The following is a 13,348-nucleotide window of genomic DNA, read 5'->3' on the forward strand; positions in this document are numbered from 1 at the left end:
GTTAATGGGCCATTGGGATATTCTGGGCATGTGGCCTCAGGATCCACCATCCGAGGCCTAGATGCCATTCACAGATTACTCCATCTCATGACCATGGCAGTAAGGCTCGAGGGCAACAGGACCCTCAGAGCTGTAGGAAGTTGTTGTGGCTGTGGGAAGGGGGCAAGTGTGGCTGGGCAGCTTGAGCACAATTCAGCCCATTGTGCAATCTTACAACAGTGTCAGCCCATTCCTCCAACTTTCAGCTTTGAGCTAAAACATCTTTGTGTCACCCAACTACAATTTCCTAATTTGCTCATTTTTCACATCATTCTTTTTTTAAACCAGGCTTGATCCTTAATCTGTTTCTCAACACAGGCAAATCCTTGTCTGTTATGCTGTGCATGAGATAAATTAGTTTCTCTTTATACTTGAGAAAATGCTAGCTTATCTTTAACTGCAGGAAAATTACAGCATGATAAACAGAGCACTCAAAGACATTGGCTAATAAGGGACAGTCAACATGGATCTGTAAGTAGCTGGTTAAGCTTGATTAATTTCATCAATTCATTAGGGAAGTAATTAAGTGTGGTATCAACATTGCTTCTTGCAGGCACTGCCTTTCTATTCTGCAGTAACCGAGGACAACTGTCTTCACAGGTTTTTGTTCGTGTGGTCAGCTAAGGGACTGTCCTAATGACAATCAAGGTTCACCTCCTCCATCTGCTTTTGGACCAGAGTTTGGGCAAATGAGTCAATGTGCTTTCACCTCCTCCTCGATTGAATGGAAGTATGCCAAACCTCTTGAATATCACCTCACTGCCTCATTTCCCACAGAATTGGGGGGGGGGGGGCGGGGGTGCGGAAACAAGAGATGTGTGGACTGTTACATCTCTCTTGCATCCTGTGACTCATGCCATGCTGACTCATGTTCACTTACTGCATCACCAGCTGCTGAGAAGATCATTTGTAAACACAACACACTGGGATGATGTTGCTGGACTAGTGATCCAATGGTCCTGATATAACTCGGAGAAATGAGCTCAAATCCCACTGTGGAAGTCAAGATCAAGATTCAAGATTTATTTAATAGTCACATGTACATCCAAACACACAGTGAAATGAGTCTTTTGCATAGAATGTGCTGGGGGGCAGCCCGCAAGTGTTGTCACGCTTCTGGCGCCAATGTAGCATGCCCACAACTTCCTAACCTGTACGTCTTTGGAATGTGGGAGGAAACCAGAGCACCCAGAGGAAACCCACGCAGTCACAGGGAGAATGTACAAACTCCTTACAGATAGTGGTGGAATTAACTTGGGTCACTGGCGCTGTAATAGCATTACGCTAACCGCTACACTGCTGTGCCTGCCCTTGAATTTGGGCAACTAAGTAAATTTTGGAATTCAAGTGCCTGGCATCACTAATTTCCATTTCTCCATATGGCATAGAAGGAGGCCAGTTTGGCCCATCGAGCCCATGCCAGCTCACAGAGTAATTCTATTCCCCACCAATCTCCTGGGAAAATATTTTCTGCACATTCTCATCAACAATCCCCTCTCCAAAGATTCTACAACCCATCTATGCATTACTAACAATTCCCAGTGGCCAGTTAACCCAGCAACATGCATGCCTTTGGGATGCAGAACACCCAGATGAAACCCACCCAGTCACAGGGAGAACATGCAAACTCCACACAGACAGCACCAGAAGTTGACCAAAACCTGGATTATTGGAACCTTGAAGAAGCAGCAAGGTTTAGCTGTGCCACTGTGCTGCTCCAATGATGTGAAGTTACATGAAAGATCTGTCATTTGTCATTTAGGGAAGGGAAGTCTGGTTGGCGGACTTGTGACTCCCCATCTTCAACAACCCACCCCTCTGAAATGGCTGATTAAGTCACTCTTTCAGTGGGAGATGGGTGATCGATTCCTGATGGGAAGATTTTTGACCTGGAGGGTTTCCAGGTAGGAAAGTAGAGCTGAGGCCAAGATCAGATCGGCCATGATCCTACTGAATGGTGGAACAGGCTTGAGGGGCCAAATGGCCTACCCTTGCTCCTAGTTCATACCTTCTTAACCTGTGAATGAATGAATGCATCATCGAACAGATAGATCAATAGATTGATTGGACTGAACATGAATACCGAAGACACCTAACCCTTCCTGAACATCAGCCTTCTGGAGCCCTTCATTGCCTCCTCAGGATTGGAGGTCTGCCTGGGTTCAGTGAAGCTGAAATTCCTGCTATTAGACAAGCTCATTCACCCTCCACAAACACATTCAGTTATTTCCACTCCCCTTCTGTTCATGCCCAACTGACCTGAACATCTTCCCTCCAAGTTGCACACCATCCGGACTTGAAAGCATCTCACTATTTCTTTCCAACTAGGCCTCTGTCCCGTAATTCGAACTAAACACTCCATCACAATTTTTCCAGCACTGACTCTGGATCTGACACAGTTAGCTGTTGCTGAAGTCCACACTCACAGTTCTGTTAGCTCCTGAGCCCGTGTTCAGCATGAATTAACGGCCATCTCCAGCAGAGTCAGCTCTTTTTAGCATAACACGTGCATGGTACCAGTCTCGTGTGGAACTGTGTGATCACTAAATCTACCCAACAATCATTAGAAGTTTAAATGTGTCAGGCTAATGTAAAAGACTAGAGGGCAAGAGTGAAGATGAAGTGATGAAGGTCTGAAATTAAGACATCAATTTTCCCCAGAGTGCTGATTTGCTGTATAAAAGATGTTGTTTAATATTTTTGCACAGCCTATAGAAAGAAACTGGGTTTTTTTGAAAAATTCTAACATTGTTCTGCAGGAACAATAGCAGAGGTTTCTCACCATCCTTGCTCCAAAAAATTGAGAGAGGAGATTAATTGAAGAAGGTCAGAAAGTTAATTGAAAATTAAGTAGATAAGGAATATAAATCTAAAAATTTATTTCGTAAGACAGGCAGAGTGGGAAAGAAAGCAAGCATTTCTAAAGCACATTTCACAATGTCAGGGTAATGAGATGAGATTTTATTGAAACAAAGATTCCGAAGGAGTTTGTCTGAGTTGCATGTTTGCCCTCGGAGGGGAATCCAGAACAAGGGAGCATAATTTGGGAATAAAGGCTTTCTCATTGAAGTTAGAGAGGAGAAGTGATTTCTTCTCTCAGAGGGTCAGGAACATTTGGGAATGCTCTGTGGACTTTTAATGATGGGGCAAACTGACTTTCCGCCTATTGGGGACTCTTCGATAAAGGGGAACAAGAAGGAAAGTGGAAATGAAGCCAAGGTCAGATCAACCATGATCTTCTTAATGGTGGAGCAGGCTTGAGGGGCCACTTGTCTACTCCTGCTCCAACTTCTTCTGTTCTTTTGGACATCCCAGAGTGGTTTCAAGTCACTGAAGTACTTCCAAGTGCAATCATTAATGTAACCCAGTGAAGCGTGAAGGCCAAACATACCACAAAACATTGAACATAGACAATACCATAGATCAAGGGGGATGTTTGGGGCAAGTTCTTTCACACAGAGAGTGATGGGTGCCTAGAATGCACTGCCAGGGGTGGTGGTGCAGGCAAGTATGATAGAGGCATTTAAAAGTCATATGAATGTGCAAAGAATGTAGGAATGTGGACATTGTGTTGGCAGGAGGTATTAGTTTAGTTAGGTGTTTAATTAGCTCAACACAACATCATGGGCCAAAGGGCCTGTTCCTGTGCTGTACTGTTTTGTGTTCTATGTAATATTGGAATAAAAAGCTGCAGATGCTGGAAAACCAAAACAAAATAACAGAAAATGCTGGAAGTACTCAGCAGGTCAGGCAGCGCAAATGGGGAGGGAAACGAGTTGATGTTTCGCGATAAGGAGCCCTCATCAGAACTGGTAAAATGAGGACACAAGCACGGTTTAAGTTGCAGAGAGGAGATAGTGGAGAGCACAGAGGATATTTGTGATAGGATGCAGACCAGAACTCAAGGAAACTGTTACCTTAAAACTCAGAAGAAAAATGAACCAAATTGAATTAGAAAGGTACAGCATCATCTCTCCCCATGCATGTGCCATAAAAGCTCATCACAGTCCAGTCTAACTGTACTCTCACTGGGCAAACAGGTGCATTCCAGCCCAATGTTGGTGGGGATTTGGAACCCCGATACTGGTTGCAATCCTAGGGACACCAACCATAATGAGAATTTGGCCAATTGCAGTAACCACCATTGGATTAGGGGGGAGAAATTGGTCCTTGCCTGCTAGTGTTACACAAGGGGACTGATTACTGATGGTACTCACCTTGACTTATTTGGTTCATTGCCTGCACTGGAACCAGATATACAAGGAGTGAGCACAATAGACACCAGTATTCTCACACAAGTTATTGCAAGCACTTTCCATTGCTTCCCATTGACCTTTTGCATTTTTATACTTTATTTATTCAGGTCACTTTTTCCTGATTAGTATTTCTTATAAAGAAGAAAATTACATCTCCACTATTCTTCTTTATGTTATTGATTCATCTTACCGTGCATCTACAATACTACTTCATTTGGTGCAATTTTTCACAGTACAAGGCTTTGTTTTAATATGGAGCCGTCCTCCACCAAACAGATTGGCCAAAGACTTTGGACAATTGAGTAAAATGGGCAAGAACACAAAACCAGTCTGTTTTACACCTCTGTCCACTTTTTATTTCCTGTTTGTACTAACACGTCAAAATGTAATGCATTTAATCCTAACTGGGTCAAGGATTCAAGTTGGATAGCTGGAGTCACTTAAAATGAAGTGCAAAGAGTTTTCCCCTAAAATCATGCAATCTCAGAACTTGTGCACCTCGTGTGGATGGAGGGTCACAGTGGTGTACTCTCTGCAATCCAATTTATGTGGAAAAGAAAATCAATGGTGAGGGACAACTGGGAGCATGCAGCATGGTTTGCAACATTAGCAGTTTGTGTTCCAGCTTCCCGTGTGCTCACCAGGTAACATGCAAAACATCCACACACGTGTAGAGGTGTTCAACAACATGGAATGTATACCAAGGATTTCCACTTATGTAGGAATAGCCCAACAATTCAAACGTCCAACACACCCTTGAGACCCACTTCAGCATGACTTAAAGGATACTCCCCTCAGCCTGTCCCCGGGAGCCCGACACAAATTGATCCCCAAGCTACATTTTACATTTATCTTCTCTCCTTCAAGTCCTCCAACATCTACCCTTCAAACTTGTGACCCCTCAACACTCCCCCCCCAACTGATCACTCGACTTCCTCATCCTTGTATCCCTCACATCACCAGCTATTGCTGGAAACTCCCACCCCACCCTCCCATCCACAATTTCACCCCCACACACGTGTTCTCGTCCCCCTTCATCTCCTCCTCCTCCTCCCCCCACCATGATCAGCCCCCAGAAACTGCCGTGGGTCCAGACAGCCCTTGCACGCTTTGCACTGGCAAGGAACACATTGCAAAAATAATGAAAATCAGAACTGCAGATGCTGGAAACCTGAGATAAAAAGAAAATGTTGGAAACACTCAGCAGGTCAGGCAGCATCTGTGGGAAGAGAAACCGAGTTAACGGTTCAGGTCAAAGCTCCTTTGTTAGAATGTTAACCCTGTTTTCTTTTTCCATAAATACTGCCTGACTTGATGAGCATTGTCAGTTTTTGCTTCCCTCGGCTAAGGACGATTGCAACACCTCGGGCAGTGTTACATTTCTAGGTAGCACCTCTGCAACAGTAACCGCTGTTGGAGTGCCTTTCAGTATCTTGCACCGCTGCATGCGCTGACGACACACTCACTGGCACCACCTGATTGGTGGCTTTGAGACTGTCAAGGACATTATCCTATATATCCTGAAATTTTTATTCCCATTCCATCCTATTGGCCTTGAGCTGACATTTAGATCACAAGCCATCAACAGGTTCTTTACAGAATATTGATTTGTTATTCCAAGAAAGGTTGTTTTGGTTTTGTAACCATAACTCAGCTCACTTCAATTAAGGTCAGCCTGCCACTTATCTATCAAAGTAATCCCACTTTATTAAACAAAAAGACACAGGGAATTGTGCTAAAGTTCTTTGATGCCATCAAGGAATGTCTGAGTCAGAATATCTTAGGGAGAGGAAAAGGGAATTTTGGACCATAGGGGGTTCAGGGGATCTGGGAATCAGGTAGATATGCCAAGGAATGGATTGGAATGGTGGAGCAGGCCTCAGGGGCTAGCGTTTGTGGGTTCAAGACCCACCCTAGAGACCCAAATACAAATCTGAGGGTGAGCTGCACTGTCAGAAGTGCTGCTTTTCAGATGAGAGGGGGAGATTGACACAATTTTTCCCCCCTGTAAAACTGCAATAAAAGGAACAGAAAATATAGAGGAGGGCTAAATGAAAATAAACTGCTCAAAAACAGTGCAATGATAAGACAAGAAAAGTTTGTGCACTTGTTCCCTGAAATGAGGGGAGATTGAGCAAGATGGGGTTTTAAAAGAGTGGGGTGATCTCATGAAGACACAGGATTCTGAGAGGGATTGACGGATCAGTGTCAGCAGGCTGGAGAGTCGAGAACTAGTGGGACAGTGTCTTTGGGTAAGTGGGCTAAGGTGAGAAGAAATTTCTTCACTCAGAACAATGTGGATCTTGCTGTTTCAGGGAACTGTGGATAGTTAATTGTTCAGTAGATTCAAGACTGACATTGCCAGATCTTCACTAATGGGATTTTGGGATATTAGCAGGAAACTGGAAGTACTTGACAAATCAAGCAGCATCTGTGGAGAGTAACAGAAGCAACAATCCAGGTCAATCAGAACTGGTCGACATTAATTCCGTTTCTCTGTCCACAGATGCTGCCTGACAATGTTATGCATTTCCAGCATTCTGATTTTGTCTCAGATTTCCAGCATTGGCCATATTTTGTTTTCACAGATTATTTTATTGTGTTGTGATCTTCTTAAACGGTAGAACAAGCTCGAGATCCATGTGGCCTACTCCTGCTCCTGTCTCTGGTGTTCCTATGGTTACATATACCCTAATACTAGTTTCCCCGTAATATGGTTACAACAGGTTGAACTGAGACATGCCATAGGTCAAGGCAGATGCACTTGCTGGAATCAAACTACGCAGCCAATCAGCCCATCATGTCTGTGCCAGCTCATTAAAAGAATAATATAATTAATTTCACTTTCCACATGGCAATGCAGTATCTTCCTTTTCCACAGATATCCACTGTCTCTGAGGATACATCCATTGGCAGTTCAGGGAGTTCAGACAAATCATGGCAAGTTGTGCCCAATAAAACTTTTCCTTTCTCCTCTTTATTAAACCAATGAATCACAGAAAGATTGCTGGTTGCAGAAACTAAAATGAATGCTTATTGCAACAGATGGCATGAATCTCTTAGCACACTGCTCAAAGTTCTAAAAATTAGTCATAGAAGGACAGAAGTGTTCAGTACGAGGGAAGATGTTTATCAGGATATACAGAGGGATCTTGATCAGCTGGGTAAGTGGGCCGAGGAATGGCAAATGGAGTTTAATTCAGATAAGTGCGAGGTGCTGCATTTTGGGAAGACAAAGAGGTTAGGTCCTCGCAGTAAACGGTAGGGTCCTGGTGAGCATTGTAGAATAGAATACTCGTACATGGTTCCCTGAAAGTGGCGTCACAGGTAGACAGGCTGGTGAAGAAGGATTTTAGCATGCTGGCCTTCATCAGTCAGGGTATTGAGTATGGAAGTTGGGACGTTATGTTGCAGTGTACAAGACATTGGTGAGGCCACATTTGGAACATTGTGTTCAGTTTTGGTCATCCTGCTATAGGAAAGACGCCATTTAGCTGGAAAAAGCACAGAGGAGATTTACGAGGATGTTGCTGCTACTCAAGGTACTGAGTTATGGAGAGTGGTTGAGTAAGTTGGGACTTTTTTCATTGCAGTATAGGAGAATGAGGGGTGATCTTATTGAGGTGTATAAAATCAGGAGGAACAGAGATAGGGTGAACACACACCATTTTCCCCCCAGGGTTGGGGAATCAAGAACTAGAGTGCGTAGGTTTAAGGTGAGGGGAGAGATTTAATAGAAACCTGAGGAGCAACTTTTTCACCCAGAGGGTGGCCAGTATATGGAACGAGCTGCCAGAGGAAGTGGTTGAGGCAGTTACATTAACATTTAAAAGATACTTGGACAGGAACATGTACAGGAAAGGTTTAGAGGGATATGGGTCAAATGTGGACAAATGGGACGAGCACAGATGGGAATCTAGGTCAGCATGGACCAGTTGGGCCGAAGGGCCTGTTTCCATGCTGTATGACTATGAATCTAACATAAATGCAGCCTAGCCAACTCCCTTCATGACCATAATTCTCCAGCCCTTGTATGATGCTCGTAAATCTTACCTGCAAGATACATGTTCTTCTGTGTATCTGTGAAGACACTACAACAGCAGTAATGTGCTGATGTTGTCGTAATAGATTGATTCTGGGATTGGAAGATTGTCTGACGATGAGAGGTTGGGCAGACTGGGCCCATTGTCTTGAGTTCAGAAGGATGCGAGGTGTTCTCAATGAAATATAAAATTCTTACTGGGCTTGACTGGGTGGAAGCAGGGGTACTGCTTCTCTGGGCAGGGGTGTCTAGAACCAGGAGTCTCAAAATAAAGAGTTAATCATGCTGTATCAGGATGAGAAGAAATTTCTTCACCAAAGGGTTAATCAATCTTTGAAATCCTCTATCACAGAGCTTTGAGGAGGCCCAAATGCTGAGTACATTCAAGACAGGAGATTGATAGATTATTAGATATTAAGGGTGAAATCAAAAGATGTGAGGTTAGTGGGTGCTGAGAAGTAGCATCAGCCACAGCTTCATTGACTAGTACAGCAGGTGCAAAGGGCTGAATTGCCTTTACCTGCTTCTGTTTCTGATGTTCTTACACTAGTGAACACAAAGCCCACAAGAGCAAATGAATGTGGGACATTATTGGTGGCACTGCAGTTAGTGATGCCACACCACAGCTCCAGGGTCCCGAGTTTGATCCTGACTGTGTGGGAGTTTGCACACTATGATGTGTGGGTTTCTCCAATTTTCCCCCACATCCCAAAGAAGTGCTGGTAGGTTAATTGTTTACAGCAAGTTACTCCTTGGTGCAGGTTAATAGTAAAAAGAATCAAAGGCGTGATGAGAATGTTAGAGGGAATACATTGTAGGCTTACAGGGGATCAAGGAGAGGGGCTATGGGACCGATGAGGTTGGTCCCCTGAAATCTGGCATCAACTCATGTGTTGAATGGACTGTCATCATGTACAAGACAGATGCAAAGAGAGGGTTTGAAAGGGTCATTGCATGGTCAATAGATCTAAGAAAAAAAGCATCAGGTGGAAGGAGGATTCTTCAGTGGAATACAATTTACGGTACCATAGCCAAATTACTCAGGACTTACTGAAACTCAGTGTCCTAACATACAAGAGCAGGGAATGAGATTACAGGGCACAGCAGGGGAGATGCAACAGTACCGGTGTAATGTGCTAAATGGCTTCCCTCAACACTGAAATTTGTTCTGCTAACGTTATTACAAATTGTTTCAGCTTCATTGTATTGGATTCAGTTCTGGCAGCAATGCATTCCTTATCCCCACTCCCTGCTGTGGGAATTCCAGTGACAGATTTGATATGGCAATGTTCTTTGCATTTCCATTCTCATTTACTGGGAGAACAAAACAAGATCCTTGGTAGTGGAATCAAACCTTATTACCTTTCTGCTTTCTTTTTAAAGTCCAATCACAGTACAATGCTTAGAACGTTACAGCACAGTACAGGCCCTTCAGCCCACAATGTTGTGCCAAGATTTTATCCTGCTCAAAGATCTAACTCTTCCCTCCCACATAGCCCTCCATTTTTCTATCAATCATGTGCCTATCTAAGAGTCTCAAATGTTCCCAATGTACCTGTCCCCACCACCTCTGCTGGCAGTGTGTTCCACACACCCACCACTAAAAAAAAAACTTACCTCTGACTTCCCCTCTTGTACCTTCCTCCAATCACCTTAAAATTATGCCTCCTCATGTTAACCATTTTCACCCTGGGAAAATATCTGACTGACCACTCAATCTATGCCTCTTATTTTGTACACCTCTTATCAAGTCACCTCTCATCCTCCTCTCCAAAGGGAAAAGCCCTAGCTCGCTCAACCTATCCTCACAAGACATGGTCTCCAATCCAGGCAGCATCTGGTAAATCTCTGCACCTTCTAAAGCTTCCACATCCTTCCTATAATGAGGCAACCAGAACTGAACACAATACTTCAAGTGTTGTCTAACTAGAGTTCTATAGAGCTGCAACATTACCTCACTGCTCTTGAACTCAGTACCCTGACTAATGAAGGCCAACACACCACATGCCTTCTTAACCCTATCGACCTGCATGGCAACCTTGAGGGATCTATAGATGTGGACCCCAAGATCCCCTGTTCATCCACATTGTTAAGAGTCCTGCCATTAACCTTGTATTCTGCCTTCAAATTCGATCTTCCAAAGTGCATCTCTTCACACTTTTCCAGGTTGAACTCCATCTGCCACTTCAGCCCAGCTCTGCATCCTATCAATGTCCTGTTGTAACCTACAGCAACCTTCTACACTATCCACACCACCAACCTTCATGTCATCTGCAAAATTAATAAGCCACCCTTCTGCATCCTCATCCAAGTCATTTATATACATCACAAACTGCAGACGTCCCAGAACAGATCCCTGCAGAACACCACTGGTCACCGACCTCCAGGCAGAATACGCTCCATCTACAACCGCCCTCTGTCTTCTATGGGTGAGCCAATTCTGAATCCACACAGCCAAGTTTCCTGGATCCCATGCCTTCTGACTTTCTCGATGAGCCTTCCATGAGGAACTTTATCAAACACCTTACTAAAATCCATGTACACCACATCCACTGCTCTACCTTCTTCAATGTGCTTTGTCACATCCTCAAAGAATTCAATCAGGCTCATGAGGCATGACCTGCCCCTCACAAAGCCATGCTGACTGTCCCTAATCAGCCTATGCTTCTCCAAATGCTCATAAATCCTGTCTCTAAGAATCTTCTCCAGTAATTTGCCCACTGCTGAAGTAAGACTCACTGGTCTGCAATTCCCAGGGTTATCTCTACTTTTCTTGAACAAAGGAATAACATTTGCCAACTTCCAATCATCTGGCATTACTCCTGTGGCCAGAGGATGCAAAGATCTTTGCCAAAGGCACAGCAATCTTTTCCCTTGCTTCCCATAATAACTTTGGATATATCCTGTCTGGCCCCGGTGACTTATTTATCCTAATGTTTTTCAAAAGTTCCAGTACGTCCTCTTTCCTCACGTCGACATGTTCTAGCGTATCAGTCTGTCGGACACCATCTTCACAAACGTCAAGGTCTCTCTCTAGTGAATACTGAAGCAAAGTATTCATTATGGACCTCCCCTAACTCTTCCGACTCCAGGCACATGTTTCCCTTTTTATCCCCGATTGGTCCTACCCTCACTCTAGTCATCCTCCTATTCTTCACATAGGTGTAGAACACCTCGGTGTTTTCCTTAATCCTACTTGCCAAGGCCTTCTCATGCCCCCTTCTAACTCTCTCAAGTCAATTCTTCAGCTCCCTCCTTGGCTACCTTGTAACTGTCCAGGGCCCTTCTCTGATCCATGCTTTCTAAACCTCAGGCAAGCTTCTTTCTTCCTCTTGACAAGATATTCTATATCTCTTGTCAACCATGGTTCTTTCACTTCACCATCCTCACCCTGCCTCAATGGAACAAACCTATCCAGAACCCCATGCAAGTATTCCTTAAACAACCTCCACATTTCTGCTGTGCATTTCTCCGAGAACATCTGTTCCCAATTTTCACTCCCAAGTTCCTACCTAATACCATCATAATTTCCCCCTCTCCAATTAAATACTTTCCCATATCGTCTGCTCCTATACCTCTTCAAGGCTATGGTAAAGGTCAAGGAGTTATAGTCACTATCTCCAGAATGCTCTCCCACAGAGAGATCTGAAATCTGATCAGGCTCATTGCCTAGTACCAGGTCCAGTACAGCCTCTCCTCTCGTCGGCCTGTCCACATACTGTGTCAGGAATCCTTCCTGGACACCTCACAAATTCTGCCCTACCTAAAACTTTTGCACTAAGGAGGTGCCAATCAATATTAGGGAAGTTGAAGTCACCATGACAACAACCCTGTTATTTTTGCACCTTTCCAAAATCTGCCTCCCGATCTGCTCTTCCACATCTCTGCTGCTAATGTCTGTAGAATACTCCCAATGGAGTGATCACTCCCTTCCTGTTTCTGATTTCCACTCACACGGTCTCAGTGGATGATGCCTCCAGGATGTCCTCCCTTTCTACAGCTGTGATACTGTCCCTGATCAGTAAAGCCACTCCCCCACCTCTTACCTCCGTCCCTGTCCCTTTTGAAACATCTAAACCCCAGAATATCCAGCAGCCATTCCTGCCCTTGTGATAGCCAAGTCCCTGTAATGGCCACAACATCATAGTTCCATGTACTTACCCATGCTCTAAGTTCATCACCCTTGTTCCCAATACTTCTTGCATTAAAGTAGACACACCTCAGCCCATCCACTGACTGCAATTTTTTCCCTTTCAACTGCCCTTTCTACACTCTGCATCTACCAAATGCAAAACCTCTGACCTATCACTCAGGTTCCCATCCCTCCTACCAAACCAGTTTAAACCCTCCCCAACAGCTCTGGCAAACCTGCCCACATGAATATTGGTCCCCCTCCAGTTCAGGTGTAACCCCTCCAGTTCAGGTGTAACCCATCCCTTTTATACAGGTCATAACTTCCCCAGAAGAGATCCCAATGATCCACAAATCTGAAACCCTGCCCCCACACCTCAGCCACACATTCATCTGCCAAATCAACCTATTCTTACCCTCACTGGCACATGACACAGGCAGCAATCCAGAGATTACTATCCTTGAAGTCCTGCTTTTCAGCTTCCTACCTCACTCCCTATATTCCCTCTTCAGGACCTCATCTCTTTTCCTACCTATGCCATTAGTACCAATATGTACCATGACTTCTGGCTGTTCACCCTCCCCCTTCAGAATGCTGTGAACCTGATCCAAGACATCTCTGACCCTGGCATCCAGGAGGCAACATACCATCCGGTAGTCTCACATCCAGAGAATCTTCTGTCTGCCCCTTTACTATGGAATCCCCTATCACTACCACTCTCCTCTTCTCCCCCTTCCCTACTGTGCCACATGACATGGCTCAGTGCCAGAGACCTGGTCACTGCAGCTTTCCCCTAGTAAGTCATCCCCCCCAACAGGATCCAAAGCAGTATACCTGTTATTCAGGGGAACAGCCACAGGGGTACTCTGCACCACCTGC

Source organism: Pristis pectinata, chromosome 22, assembly GCF_009764475.1.
Source record: "Pristis pectinata isolate sPriPec2 chromosome 22, sPriPec2.1.pri, whole genome shotgun sequence".
Taxonomy (NCBI): domain Eukaryota; kingdom Metazoa; phylum Chordata; class Chondrichthyes; order Rhinopristiformes; family Pristidae; genus Pristis; species Pristis pectinata.